The sequence below is a fragment of the Corvus kubaryi genome, unplaced genomic scaffold, assembly GCF_017639235.1.
Source record: "Corvus kubaryi isolate FWS band 111438036 unplaced genomic scaffold, C.kubaryi_AGA036_p1.0 37384, whole genome shotgun sequence".
In the NCBI taxonomy this organism is placed as follows: domain Eukaryota; kingdom Metazoa; phylum Chordata; class Aves; order Passeriformes; family Corvidae; genus Corvus; species Corvus kubaryi.
This window is the reverse complement of record NW_024581126.1, coordinates 3,615,866-3,628,360: the sequence shown is the minus strand read 5'-3', so window position 1 is coordinate 3,628,360 and position 12,495 is coordinate 3,615,866. Positions and strand designations below refer to the sequence as shown.

The window sequence follows — 12,495 nt, the reverse complement described above, 5'->3', positions numbered from 1 at the left end:
GCAGATTTTTTTCAGGCTCTTGAAGGATATGACATCAATACTTAAATGAATATATATATATATTTTTTAATAATCTCATCACGTCATAGAGGCTTCAATTTACCAACAGAAAAAGTCAGAGCATTTCAATGTGTGAGACAAAAATATTGATTGATACAAGGAGAAAAGTCTTCAGTATTGAATATTAGATCCTCCCTATTATTCAATATATGGGGCCCAGCTTTCAAAGTTCTCTGGAAACAGCAAGTATTTTCTTCTATTATAACAGTGACATTTGGCAAGATTTACAGATTTTAATGAGGGAGTGAGGCATAGAAAACACTACATAAAAGAGAGCCAGCAGTGCTGAACATAGGCAAAATATTTATACACCTGACATATTGCAGGTATACACAAACACACTCCACTCCTTGTTGGAGGCAGCTAACAGAGCCCTCCAAAATACAACTTGCTCTCCGCAGGGCCAGAGAAAATTTGTAGCTATCCAGAATATACTGTGCAAATAAAAACAAGATAAACACTGTTCTTTTGGTGGGGAATCAATAGAAGAATAGACAGGCATGGGTCCAAATCTGAGATAAGATTGTATACTCTCACTGGCTTCAAATTCTTATAAGCTCAGAAGAAGGCAGGTCTGGATTAAAGTCTGGAAACTAAATGCTGTACACTGCATATAACCCCTGTTTTATTTTCATATTTTGAAGTGTCAAAGTTTTTAAAAATGCAAATCTTTATCAACATTTAAAATACTTAATACCTTAGGTATTGAGTGTAATTGTAATTTAGTGACCAGTTATAAAGTTGGAATTTCATTCCAATCAGTTTAAATACCAACTTTCAGCTATAAAATAATATAGATCATTGTAGTATGGATTATTTACTATATCAGAACTAATGAAACCAAACTGTACTGCAGATACACCAATATTATCCAAAATACATGCATTACCCTGTATAAAAGAAGGGCTAGTGCAGATGTAGAGCGCCTTTCCTTCACACTTTTAAGTTTGTATTCATTTACAGATGTGCCGCCACCACCACATATTTCAACTGTAATTGGCTGACCAACAGCGAGGCAGCTCTGTACTGCAGCTCAATTCAGAATCCTTCCAGCCTTCCAATGAATGGAGAAAAAGAAGAAGAAGGGGGGAAAAAAAGGTTTGAATAAGTTAAAAGAACCAGAAAATTCAACAATGTGTCACAAATAGAGAGGTCATTATGCCTGGATAACCCAGGATATTAACAGTTGCAGAAAGTGAAACACTATCCACAACTTAGCAGTCAATGAGCCCTGCTCAGAACCAGTGATCTGCTGTACAACAAGGGTGGCATTTTACAGTTCAGTGAAAAATGGAACAGACCCTTGATATCTTCATTTGTCCTTTTTCTGTGCATATTTCACAGTGCAACGATTTAGGGTCCATAACGTGTCACTTGTTATAACTACAGAGTTTACTTGAAATATGTATGCACAGAAAAAAAAGTTCAGTGAACTGCAATGATTGCAACAAATCTATAGTCGTTGAGCCAAAATAAAGTTTTACTCCAAGTCTGAAACAATGTTAGTTAAATGTGCCAAAAGTCCAGTTTGAATTATTTTTGCTTCCAGTGTGCACATTTACTACAGAGGTATATCACTTAAACCTTTGCTACAGGTCAACAGCTCAAAAATGTTTTTTAATTAAACCCCATTTTAAGATAGGAATGGCTACAGCAATAATGTAATTAAAGTGTTTTGTCTTCAACATTTTACTACACTGAGTATAAAGTGAGAAAAATTACGAATGGAGGGAATTATTTTTATAAAAGACACTGCCAGTGACAAGTGTCAACATTGCATATTTCAGTCCTTCTTAGAAAATGCCACTAGCAGCTATTCTAGATTGGGAATACTGGTGGGTATTTCTATATATATTTCTAAGAACATTTTCTGCTTGTACATTTTTTCTGCACAACCATAAATAAACATTCTGAACCACTGATTAAGAGGTAACATTAGGAAAATGTCAGTCTGCAAACATAGTTTACAATTTCTAAGAAAAATTCACTGTATGAATACACCTGGAAATGTTTCAGATAACATCATGTGACAGAACAGCAAGGGACAAAAACAATTATAATTGAAGTGTACTGTGTACTGCAGAATGCCAGCAAAACATTATTTTGTTCAATTAAGCATGAAAATAAATGTTTCAGCAGCATATACAAGAACTGGACTATATGATTTTACAAGTTCTGATAAAGATTTGTATCTAAACTTTCACAAGTATTCCACTGTCTTCTGCTACCTGAGGCCAGAAATGGAAACATCTTAATTTTGTCCTGAATTGCTGGTTTGACCAGAAAAGGAAATACCAAAAATCACAAAAATACCAGTTTCAGGAGTTTTCCATATAAAAACATTTTAGGTGGATTCCAAGAAGCCTTCAGACTGTCTTGTGCTGATGTAACTCAACTTCTGAGGGTCCTATGTTCAAGTTCATCTTCCTGTTACATGCTTTGTATATGGGTTGGTTTTCATAACTCCATAAATAAAGGTTTTCATGTGAGAAAAAAAGACAGGTGAATCTCAGTTAAGCAGAATATTAAGATGAAAAGGGAGTCCTTGAATTAATGGGGGGGAAAGCTTTTAAACACAAATATTAGTATTTTCATTACTCAAAGACTATTGATCGTATCATACTCAAGTCTGTTATGGATAACATATTTGGAGAATGAAATGAGACATTGTATCTTGGAACCCTAAAAAGACCTGTATTACCAGATGAACTCTTTCAAAGACAAATTTATAAAATAAATCATCTACTAAAATGAGTTCAAGTCATTTTGCCAATAGCACTAGAACTCCAGTAAATGATTGCCTTCTTCTTTTTTTTAAGTAAAAAATTTAAAAAAAATAAAAGAAAAAAGATTGTGCTTAGGTCTTTTCAAAAATCTATCAATATCCAAATTTAATAGGATTATTAGAAACTAATCCAGTTTACTTTATGTGTTTCAAGAGTACTATGGCTCTTCCTCTTAAACTGCAGGAAGAATGTAACTAAAAATAGTATATTTAGAAAGCGCATACACTGAGGTTTCAGGAATGGACTTTAGATGGTCAGTTATGTGAGGTCAACAAGGAGAACGTTTTCATTCAGGTGTATCAGTACAAAAGTTCTCCTAATAGCAGAAATAAACAATTTGGAGTTTAACTAAATTCTGCAAATCCCTTAGACACATAACTTGCTGTGTGCACACGTCACACACACCCCCCCCAGAACAAGCTATTTGTCCTGTAATTCTTGGCAGGTATCAAAACTCCAACTAATAGTTAGTGTAACGCTATCCCAGGCTAAAACAGCTAATTGGGTAAATACTCCTTGTGCTGAATGAATGATGTGCTACTTACAGTATCAGCACCTCCCTTCGGATGGATCCCCGCAGCAGGAGGAGCTCGCATCGAGCAGGGAAGTTGGCAATATGTTAATGCACTTGATGAGTGGGGAAAGGTTCTGTTGTTGCCAGACCTTTGACTTGAACTTGATAGGGCTGATTTGGCATTCAGCGACTGGTTACATTCATCAGGAGGTGAAGCTGCACAACAAAGATAATGTGGTGGAAGCAATTAGTATTCACAACATCAATAATAGGTCTTCAGCATTTGACCGTGGGCTAAGCAAAGCTTTAATAATATCTGGTATGTAACATGCTTTTTAAAAAGTAAATCACAAAACTATTTTGATTTTATGCTGAAATATCACCTGGTTTTCATGTAGAATTTCTTGTTTAAATGTAGTTTTTTGTTTAATATTCACAAATATATATTCACAAATATATATTCCAAGGCTTTTACAAGCTTTCAATGAGGTTAAATACATTTGTTTCAATTGAAGTGCATGATAAAGCGGCATAAGCCAGGTTTCTCCTCTTCTTCAAGAGTTCATTTGAAGTTCTTCACATTTGCAATTTATGGCATTTGATTCTGCTATATTGTTCAGGGAGGGGAAGTCAAGAAGAGGACAGCAGTGGTAATTTCTGTCCTATTTCCATCTCTCCAACAGGGTCCCTGCCAAGAAATAAAATTATCACTCCGTGCTAGCTGGTAACTTGGTATCCAGGATCCTGTCTTGACCCTTCTCCCTAGAATTTGAATCTCAACTCTCATTTAAATTCACTCCCTCTGTTGTCTGTCAAGAGAACAGTCAGCAATTCCCCTCGTTTCATCAGGAATTCTCCCTGTTTGGTCAGTAATTCTCCACATTTGTTCAGAAATACTCCCTGTTTGGTCCACGTAGGCAGTTCAAGGTATGGCAAAGGCCCTGCTTTACCCCATTCACGTGCTGGCAGAGTAGAAAGCCCACAGGGAAAAGGAGGATTTCATCAGCTCCATTGCTTCAGAAAATGTTTCATCAAGAAAATGCTTCTGTAAGTCTGTGGAGAGAAATGGGAGGGAAAAAAAAAAAGATTAAATCACAGAATCATTCATGGTGCGAAGGACTTTAGGAGTTTATCTACTCCAAAGTCCTTTTCAGAGCTGGGGCAGCACTGACTTCAAGCCTGTTTCCTCAGTGGTGGTTTCTTTCAGGTCCTGAGAACCTCCAAGGACTGAGATTCCATAACCCTTTTGGTGCTGTGTTTCAGTGTTTAATCCTTAATGGGAACACTTTCTATCCTACATCAGTAAATCTCCTCTTTCAAATTACGACCCTTGCCTTTCACTCTCCCAGCATGGACCTCTGAAGAGCCTGTGGATTCCTCTCACTATTAACCTCCTAAAGGTATTGCAAGGCTGCTATTAGGTGTTCCAAAGCTATCCAATGAAATGTGACAGGAACACGGGGCTGAATTACAGAGGGAAAAAAACTTAGAAATTAAAGCTAGTAATTGAATCCTGACTTTGAACAAAAGTTATTTGGAATAGAATCCTAGAGTCAAGTGAATGTTGTGCTAACTTTAGTCTTCTCTAGAAACACTCACTGACCTAGGAAATTTACCAGAACATCTGAATAGTTTTACAGAGGTATTTTAAGTGAATAACGTTTAAAATAAGATAGGAGTGGTTGCAATTTCAAACAGGTTTGCAGTTTAGAAATTGTCTGATATTCAGTTGTTTCGTTTCTATTCTTTATGGTATTTACAGGGCATTCATAAGGACAGTGAATTGCCTGAAATTCTATTTTCTGCCATGTCCTAGACATGACAGTTCCTTCCAAGCATAGTAGAGCTTTCTCTGTGGAGGGAAGGGAAGGGAAGGGAAGGGAAGGGAAGGGAAGGGAAGGGAAGGGAAGGGAAGAAAGGAAGGGCTTATTTACACTAGAAGAATTTTAAGATCATTTTTCCCCATGATGACTTTTACAATCATAACATTGGCAAAATTACAGAAACTAGAGCTTACCTCATAGCAATTAAACTAAGGAGTATCGTTTTATGATATCTTGTTTCTGTCTTAGCCTATTTTCCCTGCCTATTATAAACTCCCATGTTATAAAACTGAATTTTCTTTGAAATTCAAATCAATCCAGCCTTTTCAACTTTAAAGAATCCACCTTGGTTGTTATGAGAGAAATATCCAAAATCCAGCAAGAGTGCAAATACAGTGGAAGTAGAGTCAGCTCTCCTTGTTGCTCTTCCATGGGCATTTCAAAAATTACTATTAACTTTGTTTTGGGAGGGCCTAACATTTTGCAGTTAATTTTACAGCTTGTTCAAGACTAGCATCCCATCAATTACAGGGGAATTAGATGAGATAGAACAGTCAATATTGCAAACAAAGCTGAAAAAGTTTGTAAAGTTTGCAAACAGAAAGAAAAATTACACAAATTGTTTTATTGTGCCATGCAAAACTGCTGTATCACACATCACAAACAGGGTGCCATTATGAGACTTCTGGGGTTTCCCGTAATTATTCGTAAGATAATCAAAATCTCTTAAATTAATTTTTAAAACTTAGAAAAGAGAATAAGGCATCTAATAAAAGCCTACAGGGAAAAAAATAATTAGAGACTAAAAAGGATTTGTTCACTATTTTGCTAAGCAAAATCTTGTAATATTACAAAATATCAGGAGGGAAAGGCTTCAAAAAGAATGCCAGTGCAGTCAAATCAAAACTGGAGGCAGTAAAAGTTTTTTCATCTTATTTTTTTATATTAACAAAAATTCATTCTAATAAAAATAGTTCGACAAAGTATTCATAGTAAAGGACTAAAGCGCCACTTAATGTGTTTAACTCATAAATGGGTCTGAATTATTTTCCTCTATTATGCTTTCTTCTATGCAAAATACCTTGACTATTGAATGGTTATACATAAAATACAACAGCATGATGGAAAATCAGACTGGAATTATGCAAAACACCGAAAAATTCCCAGTATGAATTACAGAAATTAGTAATCTTTAGAGATTTTATATTGTTCCACATTCTGCAAAAGATCAAGAACACGGAAGTGTACACAACAATGCTTCTAAATCTTAGCAGAAATAGACTGCTGAACTCTACAAAACCCAAACCCCCAAAATAACTCTCCCTCCAGGCCTCTAAAAAAAACCCCAAAACAGCTGACAAATTCTGAGAGATTATATCAGCTGATGATTGTCTGTCCCAACTTGCTGGTTTAGAGATGATCTCTCTCAGTGATAAAAGGACAACAGGCTGTAATTGTCAAGGTTAGCTACAATCCCAGGCTTATACACAAGGATTATACATCCTGAATTCTCCTCTGCTGGATAGGTTTTACTTGGCAATAAAAGATTAAAAGTAACAGCCAGGGGCTCAGCTCTAATACCTAAATCTGAAGACGTTTTTAAAGTACACACATCCAGAACATGCATCTGAGCCGTTTCCCCTCAGTGTAATCCTCTTAGTGTTTTCTGTACCTCACTGAACTTTAAGCTTCTGAGAATAAAAATGTACTGTATCTGGCACCTTTATCCTACATTTAGCTTCAAAGGGCCCCTCTTGAAGATACCACATCACAATTTGTGATACAGTGTTCATTCCAAATGCATAATTGTTGGATCCATTCATCCTGTTTTCTAATATCAAAGCCAGAATATACAAGCACAATTTCTGTGTTTAAGTTTGTATTAGCTATTCCTTTCATATTATAATATATTTGAACTTGGAATATTCAGATGTTCCAGAACATAAAATAGCTCTGAGAGACATTAGATCACTGTGAGCTGACAGAATATAAAACCACTGCACCATGAATAGACAGTGTTTAAGTTGACTATCTTGAAAAAATTGCTAAGCAAATTACCATTCAGTTTCCAAAATGAGGTTGGGTAAAACTCAAGTCTTAAGTCATGGACATACTAATCACTTCATCTCCTGCATGCGCCCTCCTTGTGCCCCACCTAGAAACAGAACCAGCAGTCCCAGTGCTGCCCACCAAAGTTGTACAGTAATGGAATCAGACTGGGAATTTCTCCTAAATGGATTGTGCTACTGTGGCCATAGTGACAAACTGCTGGGTAGAGACCCTCTAACCAAAGTTGTGGACATTCTTCCAAGACAAGTCAGCTGGCTTCTCCACTGTGGTCAGGAACAGCCGTGGAAGTAAGGTTCACTTTAGATCACTTGAGATATCAACCTCTGAGCCAACCCAGCTCTCCAGCTGATGATGAGAAATAAACACCAATGGAGTGTGTTGCAGGAAACCTGTCCAGAAATTTACTTTAGGATGAAATTGATAGCCCTTTACAAATGTGCACTCACCTCAATTAAACACAGAAGTAGTCCAGATAACCCACAGTAGATTACTTTATGCCATTATGGTTATCAGTTCTAGTTCAGTACCTGTTCTTAGGGATAAATGGCCTCTTTATTTGCCATGAGTTTAATTTGTACTTAAGAATCATTGTGACTACTTGTTACATACACAAGTATGAGGTTAAATAATCATATAAAAACCAAATCTGCTTGTGCAAACTTCAACTATTCTTTAAAAAGCCAGCCAGTGAGCAATAGCAATGAAAGACTTAAAGATAAATTTAGGTTATTACTGTTGTAGATGATTGTCTTTCTTAGTACTTAAGACTCAATATGTACCTATGTATTTAATACAGACCCTAATTCTGCAAATGCACATACACTTATGGCTGCTTGTTCTGACCCCACAAACATTGTCCTGGAATCAAGTGAAGCTGATCGAATACCCAGTGTTGCCTGCTCAGAACTTGGAAGTGCAAGCACCACAGGATCGAGGTTGTACCAGGGACAAAAGTGCACATGAGACATCATAAGGCATTAATAAACTCATGTAGCCTCAGGTTTATCCTATTGGGAATTTTTACTTAAAATACATTTTAGCAAATTTCAAAACAAGTGTCATTTTTTTTCCTCAATTTCCAGTAAGCACTGAGTTGAAATAACCTACTAAACTGTTGTAAACAGGAATGGAGATCGTATTCCTATTTATTGTAGGACACATCCTGTTATAAGAAGGCTGCAGTAAGATTACTTTTTCATCAGATTTTCATTCCTTTAACAGGTATAATAATTAGTGGCATTGTGCTACATTCTTACCAGTCAGCAATTATCTCCAATAGGGAAAATCATTCTCAACACCAGCTTTTCAATGTTTGAATTTTTTTCTTTTAAGTCTCTTTCCCCCACCCTGTTCCTCTAAGCCCAATTACTCTATTATATCAGAGAACTTTGACAAAGTAGTAATTAATGCACTTGTCACATCCAATCAGCAAATAAAAATTAGGACTCAGAAAAGTTGTATAAATAAACTGTAACATCACTGTTTCCAGCCGCAGTTGCTCTGCCAAAGGTCGTCCTCAGAACATGATTTAAGGGAGACCTGGATATAGAAATAACATCAAAGCTGACCTTTGAGTAAAATCAAACAGCTGCAAAGCCAGTAATGAGATTATCCACACAGAGCCCTACACATGGCAGTGAGTGCTCTGCAGAGGGAATTAAGAAAGGAAATACCAACACCTGTACTGCGTTTTTATATGGTGGACAGAAAACTCACAACCTGACACTTGTCTGGGATTAGTTCACTTGCTTCCAACTCAGACACCCTCCCAGCAGCCAGATTTTTGTCTTTTTTAACCTATAGGTTATGGGGAGCAGTTCAATGTGATTGATATCTTCGTGCTAGATTTATACTGTCAGAAACGAAAACTGTTTGTAAAGAGACAGATTTGAACTATATGGTGTTTACACTGATTATAAAGGTGAAGATTAGCTACTATTCATGATCTATAAACATTATAAATGTCTTTAGGAAATTATGACTATTTTAACATTATTTACCTGAATACAATGAAGAAATACCCACTGAAGACTGTTAGTGTTCAGTGACCTATTGTACAGTTATATATCTGAAAATATTCAGTCTGTTAGAAAAGAAAAGGAGGAACAACGTGCTCTCTTTTAATTAAAGGATATTGTAAGAGAACTTGTCTGAAAATTCTTTGATTAGTTTCAGACACAAGTCAGAGGTATGAAAACTATAATTCAGATGAATTTTAAAAACTAGTTTTCTACGTCTTTTCCTTCAACATTTTCCACTGTGTACATTTTATTGTATTTTGTGCCTAAATTACTTCCACCATGCTGGTATTTATTTTTGTGTTGTGGATTTGGGTATTTCAGGCAGATAATCAGAAAGTAAATGTTTTGGGAGCTTCTTTGGGTTTTTGGGTGAGGAGGCTTTTTGTTTGTTTTTAAATCCTCTTTTTTAACTTGTGATTATGTAGTATGTCTGGTTTATTTTTACTGCAGAGATATTGAGAAAGGAGCCTAACTTAAAAACCAAACAAACCCAATTTTAATTAAAGTTTCACTGTGGTGAAATTAGCTACTATTAGTTGTCAGTTTGACTTTATAGGAAGATTCAATGGACTGAAATATAATTTCATAACACACTAAAAGAAACCCATCAAAATGGGTAAAATATCAATTTATAAATTGTACAAAATAAAATAAGTTATTTGCTCAATACATTGCTTTCCTTCTGAGTAAACCAATCATAAACTGATGGGAGAAGAGGGGGGAGAGACAGAGTAAAACAGCTTTTGAAATTAGGATACTGTAACTACTCATTATAAATCATGTAATAGTCCACGTCTGATTTTCCATTGAATTATGAACTCATGTATTTTATTGGTTTAATGCAGGTCATTTGAGTATGGATAAAAGAATAGCCAAAGCAATCATTTCCTGATGTACAAAAGAGTCAAATAGCTTATATCAAGTACGAAAGTTAAATAAATTATATGTTTCAGTTAGAATCTTCTCTGAACAGTGACTGGAAGATTTGCCACTGAGTAATTTTCGGCTTGCTTTCCAGTTCTAATTGATTCCGAATTTACCCAGAGTATTACTGAATCTAGATGTAGGACAGGCATTATGGAAAAAAACTCAATTAAGTTGATCACTGCTGCGGTCAAATATCCAGATCACAGCCAGGTTTTTAAAGGTCTTGAGATTCAGACAAGTACCAAGGAGTACTTTTTTCAAAAGTGTCTCATCACTTAACACATTTAATTTCACCAGGTGTAGGCATTTCACTGTAATACCAAAAATTAACAAACAAAAACATCCCCACGAAAATAAAACAAACCCTCAAGTGCCTCACCCCTCAGAGTGACATTTTCATCTAAATGGAATACCCTACAAAATTATTTAATTGTTTCTCCTGTACCCTGAACCTGCTTTCATCCAAGATTTTAAGAAATTAGCTTTGCTTTGATGTTTTTCTTCACTTTCATTCAGCTTCTGGGTAACAATGAAGATAATTAGTGTATGCTTCCATTTCAGCTTAAGAAAGCAGTTTATATGTTTCAGCCAAAATATTAAATAATTTGATTAAATAGTTCTGAGGCTGGTAAAACACACATTTAAAAAGGTATTGAGGCTAAAAAATTCTAACATCTAAAATTGAAAAAAAAAAAAAAATATTTCTGCATGGTAGAAGGGACATTTAAATCCACATACAAAGTATTCTTCACACCTCAGAACTGATACCTTCACTGCAAGACATCACAGTCCTGGGTTTCCAAAGTTAATTTGTGATCCAATAAAACTGAGAGCTTGTAATTTTTCCTCTAGAGATATGAAGGGTATTTTAGTATCATGTGATATTAAACAAAAGTTTGTATATAACTAAAATTATCTTTCACTATTCCATTGACATATCACTTTCTGAAAGTTGCGATGATTTTATGGTTTTCTTTAGCTAAAAATTATTACTAACACCAAAACCTAATTTCTGACTGATTATAATTAAACACAGATTTTGCAAATCAGATTAGGGAATCCTAATAAAAAATAATCCTAAAATGTTAAAGTGAACAACACGGAATTTATGAGTCTTCAAATTAGTTTTAGGCATGAGCTTAGAAGTTTCTTGTCAATATGCAAGATCAAGACACATAGCACAGCAATGAGTTAACAGTGCCTATAGATTCGTCCTTAGGAAATCGATAAATCTATGCAAATAAAAGATATATTGAAGGAAATAAACACACGCCAACCATGATAAGGATGTAACACAGCTTGGATATATCCCGAGGAGGGAAAGGAAAAAGCTTTGGTAGGCCAATCTTTATAAAGCTTTACCAATTTAGCTTGCTTTCTACTCTTATTGGTGCTTAAGAGGTTAAGACTTTATTTGTGAAAACAGAGAGAGAGAGTGGGGAATCGTGTTGTCTGGAGCTTCCTAAGTCTTGCTTAAGATCCTTTTCAATTACCATCCATTTCTCCTTTAAAAAGGGACAAAAAAATAGAGGAGTGGAAGCAGGTCAGGGCAGCCTGTGACAATGACAGTGTGATGGGCTCGGGCCCCCCGTGGCGTTTCCATCTGCTATCATTAAGGTGACTATTCAGACATGAAAAAATCCCTCTCGCTGTGCTGACAGGCAGACATCAAGAACTATGACAAGGCATTAAGACAGAAAGTAGAGACAGAGATGTCATATCCCGCAAACAATCCTGCCTCAAACAAGACCTCTAAAATTTTATTGGAATTTAAAATCAAAATCAAAGGGCTTTTACCTGGGGGTTATCAAACTTCCCCTCGCATTAGTTTGCCATCGAGGATGCTGCTGACAGCCACAGACACACTTAGCTCCTACCTGTAGTCTCTACCAATAAGAAACGCAATTTTAAATGGTTTTCTCTTTTCTCACTCTTCGATTAAAGCAGAGTTTTAATTTCTGCCCTTTTCCCCCCAGGAAGCTGAGCGGTAAGAGCAAGGCCTGGCGGTTTGAAGCTCTTTAAGCGCCGAATCCAACAGTGATAATAATAAAAAATAAACTGACAAGGCGAAGGTCCGTGATAAACCGGCGCTGCTTCCCGGCGGGACAAACGGCCCCCGGATTCCCGGGAATGCCGACCAGGGAGCGGGCCGGGCACAGCGGGCGGGCCGTGAGGCGCGGGCGGGCCCGGCAGGGGGCGCGCCAGGACCGCTCCGCTCCGCTCCGAGCGGGAACCGCGCCAGGCCCTGCTCCACAGCCCCGCTCCACGGCCCCGCACACAGCCCCGCACACAGC

General features: G+C 36.6%; 1 long non-coding RNA gene across 1 annotated transcript in view; it reads right to left on the bottom strand.

Moving 5' to 3' along the window:
• Window positions 1-279: 279 nt before the first annotated feature.
• The window catches only part of LOC121668183, a 12,522-nt gene continuing 306 nt past the window's right edge, over window positions 280-12,495 (bottom strand). The window contains exons 2-5 of the long non-coding RNA XR_006017295.1: window positions 11,999-12,087; window positions 4,311-4,413; window positions 3,392-3,576; window positions 280-2,523 (exon numbers count right to left, since the gene is read on the bottom strand). This is a non-coding gene — a long non-coding RNA (uncharacterized LOC121668183). The remainder of the gene's footprint in view (window positions 2,524-3,391; window positions 3,577-4,310; window positions 4,414-11,998; window positions 12,088-12,495) is intronic.